Here is a 16,952-nt window from a genome sequence, read left to right on the forward strand (position 1 = left end):
GGTGGCCTATACCGGTGTATGTAATGGGGGCAGTGGTTTGTATACCTAGGGTTGGCAGATCTTGCACAGAGAGACACTTAAGCAGTGTACTGCCCCATTAATGTTTTTAAATTCAATAATTAGCATTATTGCTTCCAAGCAATCACGAATTTAATTTCTTCCAAATATGGAATTTTAGAGACTTCTATATCACACCATTATTCAGTAAGAGTGGTAGGAGTTGGTGGCACATATCAGGGATGTCAGAGTGAGAAGCATCTCAAACTTACTATCTGACTATGTTCACTCACATAAGAGGTCACACCCTAGTGTATGGCATGACGCAAGGTAAGTGTCATAACAATCTAAAACTAGGAGTCACCAAATGAAATTAATAGGCAGCAGGTTTAAAACAAACAAAAGGATTTTCCCCCCCATACAATGCACAGTCAACCTGTGAAACTCCTTGCCAGAGAATGTTGTGAAGGTCAAGACTACAACAGGGTTCAAAAATGAACTAGATAAGTTCATGGAGGATAGGTCCACCAACGACCATTCGCCAGACTGGGCGGGGCAAGCCTCTGTTTGTCAGCAGCTGGGAAGGAGCGACAGGGGATGGATCACTTGAATGATTACCTGTTCTGTTCATTCCCTCTGAGGCACTTAGTCCTGCCATGAGTGCAGGGGACTGGACTAGATGACTTCTCGAGGTCCCTTCCAGTTCTATTCTATGAAAAAGACAGATGCCACACGCCACACAGAACTGCAACCCTATCCCGAGTTTTGGACAGGCAGTTTCCCTCCTGAGGCTCACTTGCATACCACAGTTTTAGAGAGTTAAAAGAAAACTGGAATCAGTGTGTTTATCCAACGGGGGTGAAGGCTTGAGAGATGACTGCATATTTCTCAGTCTATTCATGCTTTGTTTCTTTGGAAATTTCATAGGGCTGAGCTGACATAACTGGATACGATTTTCCTTTACATGAGCAATAGCAAAGGAAGATTCTGCCTGCATGTCACAAATGAAAGTACTAGAGTCAAGGTATAATGGGGTGCATTCACCTCTCACAAGCACCCCCTGGCCGAGTGCTTGTGCCTGCACACTCTCTCTGTTTCTGGTGGATCTTCGGTGACTCAGGCCATACGTCCAACAGGTGGCCTATCTCAACACCTTTAGTAAGGTCCCTCGATCTGCAGCCCTATCCGTGGGCTTTCTCCTCAGTCAGTCCAGCGGGGCCTATCACAGTACCCTGGTTCAAACTGTCTTTCATCCCCTTCTGAGCTCTTTCAAATTGTCCCTGCTATTCAAGCAGGCCCAGCCCTGGTGTGTGGCCACATCCCCCAGGGCTCCCTCCTGGCAGACTCTTCACCACTCAGGGCCTTTCTGGCGCAAGCTCTTCAGATGGGCCACTAAAAGAGTTCAGTTCCCCTTCTGGGGTATATCAAAGTCTAGGCCACTTTCCCAGTGGCTTTCCCTCTACTCCAGGTCCCAGCCCAGGAACTCTATACTTAGCAGCCATCCACCATGTCCCTTTAAATAAACTGCATTGTTACTACAATTCCCTGGGCCATTTCCCTATGGCTCCAGCACATTCTTCACCCTTCCCTCTGGGCCTTGGCCTGGTGGAGTGCCAGCCAGCCAGGGACACCATCCACTCTCCTCCAGATCTAACAAGGAACTGAATACAGTCTGGCCCCTGCAGCTCTTCTTATATTAGCCTGCTGGGCTCTGATTGGCTGCTTCCCACACAGCCATTCTAGGCTGCTTGGAGGACCTCTCTGCTGCCCTTTTCTGGGGAAGGGTGTGGCAGGGCCTCAAGGCCTCCAGCAGGTGGCCTCCAGACCTAGTCCACCCCATCACACAAGGCCACACAGAACCAGCAATAGTATTGATTTACACTCTGCTGCCTGCAGTGTCTGGTGCTGAACTCTGTGGCTAACTGAAAGTTCTGCAGCTGCACAAAACGGGCAAGCTTTCTAAACCACTGAATTAGACTTCAATGTCTAACACGCATGGCGGTCTGCTGTACTATTTACTATTTTAATATTTAATTCAGTGCCATGTCCAGCTGGTAATACTAAGCCACTTCTTTCATTTCATCACTGAGAGCTCAGTTTGTGGCAGAAGTCGGGGTTGCAGCACTTAGGGAAGGGTTTATGTAGCCACTAGGAGGAAGCTGTCTTCCTACCAGAGAGTTTGGCAGCTTGAATGGTCAAGGCTGTTGTCCATAGGGGAGGGGCTGTCAATGAGAAAGGAGCCTCTCCTCTCCTCCCCACTGGCTATGGAGGACAGCAGTGATGTGTTGGCTCCTAGCCACTCATTCTCTCCCTCTGGTGGGGTAGGAGTCCCTGTGGGTCTTTCTCCCCAGAGCTTCCCCCATCCTCTGCTGTGACTTCCTAACTCCTCCCACAGGTCAGTTGTCTCAAAATGCGACTGAATGAGGAGCAATGGTGAGGTCAGCACTCTGCACCCACTGCCAATGCCTTAGCTCGCTCTGGCAGAGCTGGGGGGAGGGAAAATGGGTCCTGTGAGCTCAGGCGGACCACTGACCAACAAGCTTCCTATAATCTGCCCAGCAGAGAGAGGACATAACATTGCAGGGCAAGGAAAAAACTTCCTGTAGATCCCTATGCAGGCTGGAGCACCCACAGGGAAAAAATGGTGGGTGCTGAGCACCCACGGGCAGCCAGCTCCCCCCTCACCCCCCCCGCACCTCCCACCCATGGATCAGTGCCTCAATCAGCTGTTTCGTGGCATGCAGGAGGCTGGGAGGGAGGACGAGGTGCTCTCAGGGAAGGGTGTGGAACTGGGAGGGAAGAAATGGGGTGGTGGCAGGGATGGGGCAGGGATGGGCCCTTGGAGGGAGTGGGGGAGGGGCAAGGGCAGAGCCGGGGTCAAGCACCCCCCAGCACTTTGGAAAGTCAGCACCTGTGCTCAAAACTGCAGAAAAGAGTAAGACAGGTGGAAGATCTGGGTGCAGCAGAAGCCAGGGAAGAACATCCCTTGCCCCTCTGTGACGGGGGTGTACTTGCCCCACACTGGAGACAAAGGGGATAAACCCACACTCTGGGCAGAGGAAGCCATGCCCCCTCGCTCCTGCCGGGCATGCTCCAACTGGAGCAGCATTGTAAAAGGGAGTAGCCCAGCTCAGTCTGGGCTGACCACTGAGGTGGGAGGATGCACGTTGCAGATGCCTATCTGAGAGCTGCTGGAGCCCAAGCCTGCCAGGGTCTGGACAGACACTCGGCTACTGGTGGACACCCAAGGGACATTGGAACCGCTGGGAGCTTCACAGGCCAGAGCCCCAGGAGACTACGCCACTGGAAGACATGGTAGGAAGTAGCCCGGGAGACTATACATGGATCCAGTTGGAGGACTGGGAACTAAGTCAGTGTGTTTTGGTCGGATCCCTGCTGACCCAGAAGTGAGTTCACTCACTGCTGACAGGGCCCTGGGCTGGGACCTGGTGGAGTAGCGAGGGCCTGTGTCCCCCTACCCCGGCCACTCTCCCCCCCACCAGGTGGTGGCCCATCCCCTCACTGGCCATCAGGCTGCATCACCCTATGAGAGAGGGCAGCCATATGGACTCTGGCAGTTGAGCCACACAGCCCTGTAAGGGAGGGCAACTGTATTGATTCTGGCCACTAGGCCAACTGCCCTGAGGCAGTCAGGTGGACTCGGCCACGGGGTTTCAACGCCCTTTTCCCCACCCTAAAGGGGGACAGGGTGTACTTGCCCCATGACACCCTCCTGCTGCCAAAAACTCACATGAAGCGGATTCCAGCTCATGGATGCCAGACAGCCAAGACTCCTACCCCTTCTGCTTTAAAGAGCTCAATTTTCAGAGGACAGGTAACTGCCCTTTCTGAAAATCCAGCACCTTTAAGGCAACCCAAGTCAGGGGCCCAGAATTGCTGATCATTGGAATATCTTGGCCTGGGGCTCCTGGAGCTCCTTGACACCATGTTCTAAAGCTGCCCATGCTGATGCTATCAGTTCCACAATGAATATCTTTTAAAATGAGACTTTAATCAATTAAATTTTCATCCTGAGCACTGGATCTCAGCCTGGGGAGTTCAGTGAAATGGGTCATTTCCTGCTCCTCCTTCCTGATTTTATGCTATGAAGAGGAAAAGACTTTTTAAAACCAGGTGAATCTCCCTTTAGCGTGTCATTATCCAGAAACCCTTTGTCCAGTTCACCTCAATGTGCACAATTGTTTTTTGCATCAGCCTACTAATTCTGAGGCCAATTTGACATTGTGATTTTTAAGAGAATGGGGAAAAAAAGAGTCAGACTCTGGCTCATAATAGAAATCCAACTGCAACCTTAACTGTGCAATGCCTGCTGTCACTCCACTATGAGTCTCACATACTTATTAGTGTTATTTAATGCAGGGAATCCCCTTTTAAAGTCAACTGTAAAAATAGTAAAAAGTAAAACCTACTGGTCAGATAAATGTAAGGAGGCAGTTCAGACTAATGGCTAGAGAATAAAGCATGTTCAATAAGGCCAGAAAGTGAAACTGAATATGTGACTATGTGCAAATAGATAAACAATTTAAAGGTCTCTGATTCATATGTTAAAGCAAGTTCTGGGGTCACAACCCCCTCTAATTAAAAAAAAATCACAAAAAGTCCTACTGAAATGTGCTTTATACTGGCACCAGCCATTTCAGAACTTGCTATTGTAGTACTTTCAAAGTCAATTTTATTATTTACAACAGCAAAGCTGTTCCACCCCACATTTAAAATATATTCTGACTCTCACAAGACTTGTCAGAGACAGCTGCCTTCCCCCACATTCCAGCCAAAAATAATAACAGAACAGAGCTGTTTGGAGGAGACTTAATCTAATCTTCATTGCTTCGGTTTTAAAATATCCTGCTTGGTTTAGGGTTTCTTGTTACATGGAGGGATGTGTTTTTAAGTGAGATAGATCTTAGCTGAAAGGCCCTTCATAGAAGCTTCATGTAACTAGAAACCATGGAAGGCCAACTCTGCTGCAACCTAAACAAAAGCCTCCAGGAGACATAGCTTTAAGCAAACTGCACTGAAGTTGAACTTTTACAACCGTTGGTGTTAATGCCACTGGGGTTTTATTTAATTTAAACTCTGCACCAAACCTGGATCTCAGCTACTCCAGAGTCTCTCTGGTATAATCTAAAATATTTTTTAAAAACTCTAGTTACTCTGGATTTGCCCTGGTGGAAGGGGGACCAGACTCTGGCTGAAGCCGGCGTTTTCTAGGCCTTCAGCTAGATAACCTAATGCAATGACACACTCAGTAAGAAAGGACTCTCAGTCCTCCGCATGAAACAAAACACAAGGGGATAAAGAAAGCAAAATGCAGAGGGCTCCTTTGCACCGCTTGTGAAAACTCAAGATTGAATAAGATCTGAAGTGAGACTTCAGAGACAGCACCAGAGCAGTAAGTCCAGTTCTTCCAGAGATTTCCACAAATGCCTCCCATTCACACTTGCTAACACAGGCTTGCAAGCGAAAGGGCAAGATTTTGAATATTGCATCATTATAATATTCTAGGTCAGTTCAACTGGTATGTAACATACCGAATAAGCCCCATGATCAACACAGTTGTGAATCCAGGACTAGCACCTAAACCAACCATCATTCCTAATTACCTGCCAAGGGCCCTGTGTGCACAGAATCCTCAAATCGATTTTAAAAGGTTCATTTCAAAACAGAATCCAGAGAGTCTGGCGCTGAGGTCCTTAGCCCAGCACTGCCAGAACAATGGGAACAAGGCACCAGCACGCAAACAAAGAGTTGTCCTGTAGCCTGTCCCCCGCCCGTCTCACACTCGCACTCTCTCTGGTACACAAGGTGACATATTTTGACAACTGTGCTCTCAGCAAAGCACTGCAGCCCCTCACAAGATTCAATCTGCAGGAAGATAACGAAAAGCGCTTGAGCAAGCCAGGCAAAGGGCAAGTCTATCAGTGGGTTTGATTTTGCGGACTTTCCATATTCCTTTTCCTGTCTTCCTCCAGTCACTCTTCCTTCTTCCTGGAACCTTCTCTGCATTTCATTTAATCCACACACTTTCCTTCCCGTCCCAGGCACATCCCTTCTGGCTCTGAACCTCCAGCAACTGCATCGCTCACTTATACATATCTCAGCAGCCCCGTGCATCACAGCGTGGAAAAGAAACCGCTACTGCACTGCTGCTCGGCCTCTTTCGCTTGAGAGAAAGGCCGAGAGTGTCATTCAAAAACCCAGGGTAGGCTGAAATATGGGGGAGACAAAGCTTCTGAGAAGCAGAAAGCTGTTTTGAAAAGGCAAAGGTGTGTTTAGTAGAAGGACACTTGATCCCATCTATTCTCGCCTTAGCCCCGTTTGAGGAAGATTCTTCTTCTCCAGGGCCACGGGGGGGGCAAGTGGGGCAATTTGCCCCAGGCCCCGCAGGGGCCCCCACGAGAATAGAGTCTTCTATAATATTGCAACTTTTTTTATGGAAGGGGCCCCCAAAACTGCTTTGCCCCAGGCCCCCTGAATCCTCTGGGTGGCCCTGTTCTTCTCAGCCCATACAGATTAGTAAAAGCGAAGCCATGGTTAAAGTTAATTTATTTTCCCCCATTCAAGTTGTTCGTTCACTCTTGGCATTGCCTAGCCGCACACCACAACTGAACTGCCCTCTCTCCCCTTTGGCCCTAAGCACTTTCAAACCCAACACGGAGGCTCCAGCGCGCATTAGCCCGAACGGGCACAGCACCAGACGGGACATTTTCAGTGCCAAAGCCGGCCCAGTCCCACCCACTCCTGACGGCCGCGGAAGTTATCTAGGCAGAACTTCATGCCTGTCGGATCTGCTACTCCCAGAACAGAGGTTCTCCCGATCCCATCAGGGCCATCACTGGCTTACACCTGATGTGCTGGGACATTCATTACCGCCGAACTTCCCCGCAAGTGGGTCAGTTACAGCCAAACACCGCGTGGGCAGGCTTCGCACTCACCGGGTAACCGCGGCTCGGGTGGGTGTGACAAGCGGGCAAGGCACGCGCAGGGCAGCAGCCGCTCCTGTGCCAGGGGACGGTCAAATCCTTGCAGCCGAGCGCTCTGGCAGCTACGGTACAAAGAGCAAGGCTACGAATATCCCCCTGACTGGCGCGTTTCTGTCGGAGCCGGGAGTGGGAGTGGGAGCGGACACTAGGCCGAGCTTTGCCCTCGCTCACCCGGGAGAATGTGATCGGGTACCTCGGACGCCCGCACTAACGTGGCTGCTGCCCCGGGAATAGTGATTTCACTCACCCTTCGGTTTTGCGGCGCGCACCCCGGGCCAAGCCAGACACCGGCCGGGACAAAGCTACCAGCTCCACGCCAGGGGCTCCGAGTCCCTCCCCACCGAGCCGGCGCGGCAGGCAGAGCGGGGTCCGGGGCAGGCACAGCGGGCTGCTACCGCCGGTCCGCAGCGCGTAGCGCCAGCCTGGGCTCAGCTCGGCACCGCTCGAGCCGAGAGCCCCAAGCGACACGGGCCTGACTGCGAGACGGCGCCCGGCGGAGGTTCCTCCTCTCGCCCACAGAGACCAGCGTGTCCGCAGGGCACGGTCCGCGCCCCCCGCCTGGGCCGCCGAGCCCCCAGCAGCCCGGCAAGAGGCGCTGCTCCCTGCCTACCCCGCTCACACGGCGCCCCAAGCACCGCCAGCCCCACGCTCAGGGCTCCGCACAGCGCCCGCCGCCGGGATCGGCCCCGCGGTGCCCGGGGCAGCTCGCAGGAGGCTCGCCAAGGGAGACCATCGCAGTGGAGCGCCGGAGCTCCCCGGCCAGCCCCTACACGCGGCGCTGCGGCGGCCACCAGCCCGGCTCCCGCGGGCTTTGGCTTGCAGCGAGCCCGGAGCAGCCGCCGTGCGGGCGAGTCCGCATCTCCCTGCCCGGCGCGCTGCTGAGCCCCGTCAGTCCTCGAGGAGCGCCGGGCTTGCCGCTGCACTCCGCCTGCCCGGGCTTCGGCCGCAGCGATTATCCTCGGCTCTCGGCCCAGCTCTGGGCAACCTCGCCCGCTGGAGCCAGGAGCCCGCTGCTGGGGCTGGTCCGGGCAGCACCCGGTCCCCTTCCCTCCGGTGGGTGAGCGGGGCTCCCGGGGGCAGCGGTGCCAGCCCCGGGGCGCGTGTGAGTAGGGCAGGAGAGCAGAGCCGCGACGCGTCAGCCTGGGTCTGCCCAGTCTGCAGCGAGCCGCGCCTGAGCCGCCCGGGGAGAACAGCGGGGTCGGCCCAGTTCCTGTCCGGTCCCCGGGCTCTCCCCTCCCGGACCGACCCCTTGGGGGCCGCCGGCGCAGGAGCTCCGGGTCCGCGGCCCATCGCAGTGGGGTAATACTGGGAGCGCAGCGCGGCGGGGCTGCCCCAAAACCCTCCCCTCAGCCCGCTCCCGCAACCCGCACAAACTCCGCACCCCCGGGCCCAGAGCTGCGGCTCCGGGCAGCCCATCCTCCGCTGCCCGGGTTCCCAGGCCAGGGTTCGGAGCTGCGCCTCCCGCAGCCTGCTCTCCGCATGCCCAGCCGGCCCCCATCACCACCGTTCCGCCAGGCATTGCCCCGCCGCTACTCCCCAGCCTGGCCCGCGAAGGGAGCCGGGCCCCACGGCGCAGCCTGCCCAGCTGCCGGCAGCGAAACCCGGCCCAGAGCTTCCTGCAGCCACGGGGAGGGAGTCAAGTGCAGAAACAGCCGGTCCTGCCCTATGCCCCTCCGCCAGCGACCGCTCCTGCCCCGCGCCTCACCCGCCCCGCACCCCCTGCCCTTCCAGCCCCCTCCGATCCCGCACCCCCTGCCCTCCACCGACTCCGCACCCCCAGTCCTCTCCGACCCCGCACCCCCGGGCCCCTGCCCTCCACCGCTCACCGACCCAGCACCCCCTGCCCCTCCAGCCCCCTCCGACCCCGCATCCCTTGCCCTCCACCGACCCCGCACCCCCTGCCCCTCCAGCCCCCTCTGACCCCGCATCCCCTGCCCTCCACCTACCCCGCACCCCCTGCCCTTCCAGCCCCCTCCGATCCCGCAACCACCTGCCCTCCACCGACCCCGCACCCCCAGTCCTCTCCGACCCCGCACCCCCTGCCCCTCCAGCCCCCTCTTACCCCGCATCCCCTGCCCTCCACCGACCCCGCACCCCATGCCCCTCCAGCCCTCTCCGACTCCGCATCCCCTGCCTCTCCAGCCCCCTCCGACCCCGCACCCCCTGCCCTGCACAGCTCACCTACCCCGCCGCACCCCCTGCCCCTCGAGCCCGGGCCGACCTCGTACCCCCTGCCCCCACCCAGACCGCACCCGTCTTCTGCCCCTGCACAGCACCCGCCAGCCCCACATGCGGGATTACCCATCACCGTCTGCCCTTTCCCCCCGCCCGTGCCTGCCCTGCAGCGCCTCTGCCCAGCCTCGCAGCACGGCCGGCTCCCTCGCTAGCATCCCCTGCCCGCAGCCGGGTCCCTGCCCGGCTCTGCCCGCCCCTGGGTGCGCGCTGGCCGCGCTGAATGACAGCTTACCTGCACGCCAATCTTCATCACACTGACACCGGCCGGGCCGCGCAGCCTATACTCACCGCCCGCCGCCGCGCGTCACGGCCCCGCCCGGCCCGGCCCCCGCCCCGCGCCGGCTCCAGCCTGGCTCCCTCTAGCGGGCCGGCCTGGGCCGCCGCTACCGGCGTGCTCCGAGCAGCGCGGCGGCGTCCGTCCCCCGCCCCATCCCGAGCAAGCCCATCGCAGAGACACTGGGCTGAGCCGGGCCAGCCCGGGCCCTCTTGTCCCGGGGCGCTCAGCTCACGCACTCCCCGTACCCGCCAAACAGCGGCCGGGTTGGGAGACCCCCAGGGCTGGGACTGGAAAACGCGTTAGCAGCAGGACAGTGCAGTGCTAGGGGCTCAAGCTCCCCAACGCCTTTTGTTTGGTTTCCTATTTACTCCTTTCAAAGGGAATTTTAAAAATCTCATCCCAACCCCGGATGTGGGTGAGCTGGAACCATGTGTACATTGGGGGTACTGAGAGCCAGGGAACCAAACTGTAAACCCTGGATATAATGGAAAACCATAGGCGCTGGAACTACGGGTCCTGCACCCCCTGGCTTGAAGTGGTTTCCATCATATCCGGGGGTTACAGTTTGGTTCCATGGCTCTCAGGGCCCCCACTATACACATTGTTCCAGGGCCCCGATGGAAACCACTTTAAGCAAGCCTGTGCAGCTGCACCCCTAGTTCCAGCACCTATGTGTAGATGTTGTAAATGCTTCCCCTCCCCCACCCTAGATTTGAGGTTTGACGCACACCCCCCCAGTCGCTTTACTGACAGGAAGTGCATTATTTTACACTCTGCTGCGTGCAAAATAATATATTGGAATTGTATAAGAGAAATCAGTCCATTAAAAACTACAGAAGGGAGATGATAAATTCTCTCTTCTGCCCTTCCTTTAAACAAAATGATTCCAGGATTTGCTCCTCCAAGGAGCAACAAAAATAGATAAGCTAGAGAGTTTTATTCACAGGTCAAAGGTGTTAATTTCAGAAGTGTTACTGATTGATTGTGAAGTCTATTAAATAGAGAGAGGCATCTGTGATAGAGTTATTTTTAAAACAATAACAAAACTGACACAAATCCAGTGTAAAGTGATGCAGAGGTTGCACTAGGCATGTTTTTTAATAAATACAAAATCCCCTCACCCCGCACTAGTAGTGCCGACTGAATAATAATATCTATCGCATTATTTATTTGAACGATTTTGCAGCTTTTTAATTAAATTATTTAACAAATATTTGTTTCCCACTATTTACCCAGGCCTGGTAAATATCAAAGAAGAAATACTGCTCTTGGTTACAAATGCATGAACTTCTTAGACTTCAGTGTGGATTGCATGTTCCTAGAATTTGACCTCTGTATCTACAGAGGGCATGAGTGCCTTACACTTGGGGTAGTCATTTAGGCTTCTTCTGCAAAGTAGATGTAAAACACTGCCAGCTGCCACCAACAAGGGTCTGTGGAAGATTCTGATTTGGTTTGTTGTTTTGTACAGGTGAAAGTGACTGCACAAGATTCCAGGCAAGAAGTCAGGGCTTATGTAGCTTTTTCTATATTTTTATGTGGCATTGAAGGATTGTTAGTATACCTTGAATTTGGACAGACTGCAAAAGATTATTTTGATTCCACCACCACCACCCCAACTCTTCTTACAAGATGTAAATGTTTCTTTCAGGATTTTCTATGATATGCCAATATAGAACCAGAGATTTGAGATCCTCTGAAAAGTAAAGCATTGGGTCCTCTTTTCATTACTGTAAAACTGAACTACTTTGTCTACCTGAGGAATAGTTCTAAATTAATTCTGGGTGCTATTTTTTTCTAAACCAGCAAAGAAGAAAATGATAAAACCAGCATCCAAAGAAAGGTACAGTATACACAGGGTATGTCTACACTGCAGTTAAACACCCCTTGCTGGCCTGTCAACTGACTCAGGCCTGGTCTACACTACGAGTTTAGGTCGACTTTAGCCGCGTTAATTCGAATTTAGCCTGGACACGTTCACACGACGAAGCCCTTTCTTTCGACTTAAAGGGCCCTTTAAACCGGTTTCTTTACTCCACCTCCGACGAGGGGATTAGCGATAAAATCGGCCTTAGGGGGTCGGAATTGGGTTAGTGTGGACGGAATTCGACGTTATTGGCCTCCGGGAGCTATCCCACAGTGCTTCATTGTGACCGCTCTGGACAGCACTCTCAACTCAGATGCACTGGCCAGGTAGACAGGAAAAGCCCCGCGAACGTTTGAATTTCATTTCCTGTTTGCTCAGCGTGGAGAGCACAGGTGACCACGCAGAGCTCATCAGCACAGGTAACCGTGATGGAGTCCCAGGATCGCAAAAGAGCTCCAGCATGGACAGAACGGGAGGTACGGGATCTGCTCGCCATATGGGGAGATGAATCAGTGCTGGCTGAACTCCAAAGCAGTAAACGAAATGGCAAAATATTAGAAAAGGTCTCCAAGGCCATGAAGGACAGAGGCCATAACAGGGACGCACAGCAGTGCCACGTGAAAATTAAGGAGCTAAGGCAAGCCTACCACAAAGCCAGAGAAGCAAACGGAAGGTCCGGGGCTGAGCCGCAAACATGCCGCTTCTACGCGGAGCTGCATGCCATTCTAGGGGGTGCAGCCACCACTACCCCAACCGTGTGCTATGAGTCCCTCACTGGAGAAACACACAGGGAAGCGGGTTCGGGGTACGAGGAAGATGAGGATGAAGATAATGTAAATAGCTCACAGCAGCAAGGAAGCGGAGAAACCGGTTTCCCCAACAGCCAGGATATGTTTATCACCCTGGATCTGGAACCAGTAACCCCCGAACTCACCCAAGACCCTGTGGGCACACAGGGGACCTCTGGTGAGTGTACCTTTGTAAATATTACACATGGTTTAAAAGCAAGCGTGTTTAATGATTAATGATTAATTTGCCCTGGCAATCGCGGCCAGTACAGCTACTGGAAAAGTCTGTTAACGTGTATGGGGATGGAGCGGAAATCCTCCAGGGACATCTCCAGAAAGCTCTCCTTCATGTACTCCCAAAGCCTTTGCAAAAGGTTTCTGGGGAGGGCTGCCTTATCCCGTCCGCCATGGTAGGACACTTTACCACGCCAGGCCAGTAGCACGTAGTCTGGAATCATTGCATAACAAAGCATGGCAGCGTATGGTCCCGGTGTTTGCTGGCATGCAGACAACATCCATTCCTTATCGCTCTTTGTTATCCTCAGGAGAGTGATATCATTCACGGTCACCTGGTTGAAATGGGGCAATTTTATTAAGGGGACATTCAGAGGTGCCCCTTCCTGCTCTGCTGAACAGAAATATTCCCCGCTGTTAGCCTCGCGGTGGGGGGGAGGGGTGAAGTGATCATCCCAGAGAATTGGGTGTGTGGGGGAGGGGAATTAGTTGGGTTTGTGCTGCACGTTAACCCTGAAACCGCAGCCCCTCCTTTTACATTGCAAACCCATTTTAAATGGCCAACCCAACGGGTGCTTGGTATGGTTAATGAGAGCAGTACTGTTTTAAACCATCCCCACATGTTAACAAGGTTAAAAAAGCCAAAAGACTGTGTCTTACCATGGCTGCCTGCAAGCTGAAATCTGTGGCCTGGCACTGCGTGAGTGATCTCTCACACCAAACCGGCAGGCCCTCAATATAAGAGGAAAAATGCGACCTTGTAACGAAAGCACATGTGCTGTGTGATGTGAACAGCAAAATTTAACGTGAAAGAGTGTACCCATTGTTCTCTAAAATGTATCTTTATTAACCACCTCTCCCTTCTCCTCCACCAGCTGCAAATGTTTCTCCTTCACAGAGGCTAGTGAATATTCGAAAGCGGAAGCGAAGGACGCATGATGAAATGTTTACTGAACTACAGACTGCCTCCCACGCTGACAGAGCACAGCAGAATGCGTGGAGGCAGTCAATTACTGATTATAGAAAAGCCCAATATGAGCGAGAGGAGAGGTGGCGTGCTGAATCGCGGGCTGAAGAGCAGAGGTTGCGTGCTGAATCGCGGGCTGAAGAGGAGAGGTGGCGTCAGCTTGCACACAGAAGGCAAGAGTCGATGCTCCGGCTGCTGGAGCATCAAACTGATATGCTCCTGCGTATGGTTGAGCTGCAGGAAAGGCAGCAGGAGCAGAGACCGCCGCTACAGTCCCTGTGTAACCAACAGCCCTCCTCCCCAAGTCCCATTGCCTCCTCACCCAGACGCCCAAGAACACGGTGGGGGGGGGCCTCCGGCCACCCAGTCACACCACCCTAGATGATTTCCCGAGCAATAAGTGTTAAAGTTTTAAAGTTTTAAACTGCAGTGTGTCCTTTTCCTTCCCTCTTCCCCCACCCATCCCGGGCTACCTTTGCAATTATCCCCCTAGTTGTGTGATGAATTAATAAAGAATGCATGAATGTGAAGTAACAATGACTTTATTGCCTCTGCAAGTGGTGCTTGAAGGGGGGAGGGTAGGGAGGGTGGGGTGGTTGGTTTACAGGGAAGTAGAGTTAACCGGGTGGGTGGGGGGGCGGAGATTTCATCAAGGAGAAACAAACAGAAGTTTCACACCGTAGCCTGGCCAGTCACAAAACTAGTTTTCAAAGCTTCTCTGATGCGCACCGCGCCCTGCTGTGCTCCTCTAACCGACCTGGTGTCTGGCTGCGCGTAATCAGCGGCCAGGCGATTTGCCTCTACCTCCCACCCCGCCATAAATGTCTCCCCCTTACTCTCACAGATATTGTGGAGCGCACAGCAAGCAGCAATAACAATGGGGATATTCTTTTCGCTAAGGTCTGAGCGAGTCAGTAAGCTGCGCCAGCGCGCTTTTAAACGCCCAAATGCACATTCCACCACCATTCGGCACTTGCTCAGCCTGTAGTTGAACAGGTCCTGACTCCTGTCCAGGCTGCCTGTGTACGGCTTCATGAGTCATGGCATTAAGGGGTAGGCTGGGTCCCCAAGGATCACGATAGGCATTTCAACATCCCCAACGGTTATTTTCTGGTCCGGGAAGAAAGTCCCTTCCTCCAGCTTTCGAAACAGAACAGAGTGCCTGAAGACGCGAGCATCATGTACCCTTCCCGGCCAGCCCACGTTGATGTCGGTGAAACGTCCCTTGTGATCCACCAGGGCTTGCAGCAGCATTGAAAAGTACCCCTTGCGGTTTATGTACTCAGTGGCTTGGTGCTCCGGTGCCAAGATAGGGATATGGGTTCCGTCTATCGCCCCACCACAGTTTGGGAATCCCATTGCAGCAAAGCCATCCACTATGTCCTGCACGTTTCCCAGAGTCACTACCCTTGTATCACCAGGTCTCTCATTGCCCTGGCAACTTGGATCACAGCAGCCCCCACAGTAGATTTGCCCACTCCAAATTGATTCCCGACTGACCGGTAGCTGTCTGGCGTTGCAAGCTTCCACAGGGCTATCGCCACTCGCTTCTCAACTGTGAGGGCTGCTCTCATCCTGGTATTCTGGTGCTTCAGGACAGGGGAAAGCAAGTCACAAAGTTCCATGAAAGTGCCCTTACGCATGCGAAAGTTTCGCAGCCACTGGGAATCGTCCCACACCTGCAGCACGATGCGGTCCCACCAGTCTGTGCTTGTTTCCCGGGCCCAGAATCGGCGTTCCACGGCATCAACCTGCCCCAGGAACACCATGATTTCCACATTGCTGGGGCCTGTGACTTGGTCTAGGTCCATGTCCATTTCCTCATCACTCTCGTCGCCGCGCTGCAATCGCCTCCTCCTCGGCTGGTCCTGGTTTTGCTTTGGCATGTCCTGGCTCTGCATATACTCCAGGACAATGCGCGTGGTGTTCATAGTGCTCATAATTGCCGCGGTGATCTGAGCGGGCTCCATGATCCCAGTGCTAGCTATGGCGTCTGGTCTGAAAAAAGGCGCGAAACTAGTATCTGAAGGACCAGGGGAAGGAGGGAGGGAGGGGCGAGTGACGACATGGCGTACAGGTACAGGGAATTAAAATCAAGAAAGGTGGCTGTGCATCAGGGAGAAATACAAACAACTGTCACACAGACATGCCCCCCCCCCCCCAGAGATTGAACTCCTAAGCCTGGGTTTAGCGGGCCGTTGATTTGACGGAGGGAGGGGGGAAGGAAATGAATACAGAACAAATCTATTTTTTACATCTTAAGACGACGGTGCAGCATGACTGATAGCCCTCGGCATTTTCTGGGTGCTTGGCAGCAAATACTGGGCGCTTGGCAGTATGATGATGACGGATACCAGTCATAATATACTATCTACTGCCAAAAGGCAAGGGGTTGCTGCTGTGTAGCAATGTAGCCCCACGTCTGCCAGCCCCATGTTTGCCAGCACCCAGATCGCCCTCGGCCTCTTCTGGGTGCTTAGCAGAAAATACTGGGCGCTTGGCAGAAAATAGTATACTACGACTGATACCCATCATTGTCAAGACAGTTCGATAGGACAGAGCATGTCTGCCCAGGTGCCAATGATTGATAGCCACTGCTGTACGACGAGGACGGTTACCAGTCGTAATATACCATCTATTGCCAAAAGGCAAAAGGTAAGGGGCTGGTGCAATGCAGCCCTACGGCTGCCAGCCCCACAGCTACCAGCACCCAGATCGCCGATGAAGGCTACCAGTCATGCTGCACCGTCTACCACCAAAAGGCAGTTAGCTGCTGCTGCTGTGTAGCAATGCAGTCCCACGTCTGCCGGCACCCGGATGACATATGGTGACGGTGAGCTGAGCTGAGCGGGCTCCATGCTTGCCGTGGTATGTTATCTGCACAGGTAACCCAGGTAAAAAGGCGCGAATCTATTGTCTGCCGTTGCTGTGATGGAGGGGGAGGGGCCTGACGCAATGTACCCAGAACCCCCCGCGGCACTGTTTTGCATCATTCGGGCATTGGGATCTCAACCCATAATTCAAATGGGCGCCGGAGACTGCGGGAACTGTGGGATAGCTACCCATAGTGCAATGCGCCGGAAGTCGACGCTAGCCTCGGTACTGTGGACGCGGTCCGCCGACGTAATGCACTTAGAGCATTTTATGTGGGGACACACACAATCGGCTGTATACAACCAATTTCTATAAAACCGGCTTCTATAAATTCAACCTAATTTCGTAGTGTAGACATACCCTCAGGCTTCTGCTGTGGGGTTATAAAACTGCAGTGTCGACAGCCTGAATGCAAGCTCTAGGCCTTTCCTCTCACAACCTCTTCTCCTCACACAAATCCACACTCCTGTATTTTTGTCTGGCTCACCTTAATTGTGGCTTGATCTTTCATTTCTTGTTCCCAAAATTCACATTGATTTTAATGGGAGTTTTTCATGTACAAAATGCTTTGTTCTGATGTTCATGCTTCCAGTGCACTTTTCTTCTCCAGCTTGAAACATTAGGAATATGATCCCTTTTTGTGATGGATCCAGCATTTTGTACATGAAAAACTCCCATTAAAATCAATGTGAGTTTTGGGTACAAGAAA

This window comes from Emys orbicularis, chromosome 15 (genome assembly GCF_028017835.1).
Source record: "Emys orbicularis isolate rEmyOrb1 chromosome 15, rEmyOrb1.hap1, whole genome shotgun sequence".
NCBI classification, from domain to species: Eukaryota; Metazoa; Chordata; order Testudines; family Emydidae; genus Emys; species Emys orbicularis.